Below are 1,545 nucleotides of genomic sequence, written 5' to 3' on the forward strand. Positions count from 1 at the left end.
AAGTCATAGATTCTGTCCTTATTATTACTTTGATTTATTATAATTTACTGTTGAATAGCAAAATTTACAGCAATGTGGGAAACAGAAGTAGAATTGATTGTAGCAACTAAGTTTCTCTGCAGTACGTGCTGAGGATTTGGAAGGTGCAAAATTGATAGATTACAGTTCCACCAAGTTAAAAAGAAGTAATTGCAGCATATCAGGTTTACATAGAAAGTTTCTATTATAAATGCAAACAAAGGAATTTAAAATGGAAAAAGTTGACAAAAAATGACAATGTGTCAACAGGAAGTAAGGTTTTATACATAGGAAATTCATGCAGACATAGCACTTTTAGTACAATAGATGATGCAATTATTCACAAATAGGTTTTACACTCAAAATGAGTAGGAAGATCCAGACTGGGATTTTTTAACTTATTTAAGACGTTCGAAAGTGTGTTCAAGTTCCACACTCTTTAAAAGCTTCAGCCTCTACATTTATCAGTTTACCTCACAATATGTTGTTCAGCAGAAGTAGTTTGGAACAAAGTATTCTAATTCCATCTGCAAGTGCTATTTCTATCTTACCTTGTAAAAGTTCAATTTATTACGTTTTTTCCATAGCTTTGTTGGTGCAATTAAACAATTATTTTTCAACAACTGAAATACTTTATTTTTTTTGAAATATGACTTGCTTTCTGTGGGCTAGAAATGTTGTTTTGATTGTAACGTGAAGCACCAACACAATCTAAAGTAACTAGGGCTAATTATGTCCGGGATGTGGTTACACAGCCCATATCCTGTCCATCACCAAGACCGCCTACTTCCACTTCATAATATCGCCAATCTCCGCTCCTGCCTCAGCTCATCTGCTCCCAAAAACCTCATTCATCCTTTTGCTACTTCTAGACTAGACTATTCCAACACTCTCCTGGCTGGCCTTCCACCCTCTATAAACTTGAGCTCATTCAAAACGCTGCTGCCCGTATCCTAGCTCGTACCAGGTCCTGTTCACCCATCACCCCTGTGCTCACTGACCAATATTGGCTCTCGGACCAGCAATGCCTCAATTTAAAAATTCCCATCTTTGTTTTCAAATCCCTCCATGGCCACGTCCCTCCCTATCTCTGCAACCTCCTCCAGCCCTACAACCCTCCAAGATCTCTGTGCTCTTTCAATTCTGATCTCTTGCACAGCTTCGATTTTCATCACTCCACCATTGGTGGCCGTGCTTCAGCTGCCTAGGCTCCATGCTTTGGAATTCCCTCCCTAAAACTCTAAGCCTCGCTTCCCTCCTTTAAGTCACTCCTTAAAAACCTAGCTTTTCGACCAAGCTATTGTCACCTGTCCTAAATAACAACAGAAAATGCTGGAAAAACTCAGCAGGCCAGGCAACATCCGTGGAGAGAAATTAGAGTCAACGTTTCGGGTCAAAACCCTTTATCAAGACTAAAGAGGCACAGGGAATGAATACCTGTCCTAATATCTCTTTAATTGGCTTGGTGTCAAATTTTGTTTGATAACACTCCTTGGGACTTTTATTTACTACATTGAAGATGCTACA

This window comes from Somniosus microcephalus, chromosome 6 (genome assembly GCF_052327205.1).
Source record: "Somniosus microcephalus isolate GS21.2 chromosome 6, FLI_Smic_1.0, whole genome shotgun sequence".
Taxonomy (NCBI): domain Eukaryota; kingdom Metazoa; phylum Chordata; class Chondrichthyes; order Squaliformes; family Somniosidae; genus Somniosus; species Somniosus microcephalus.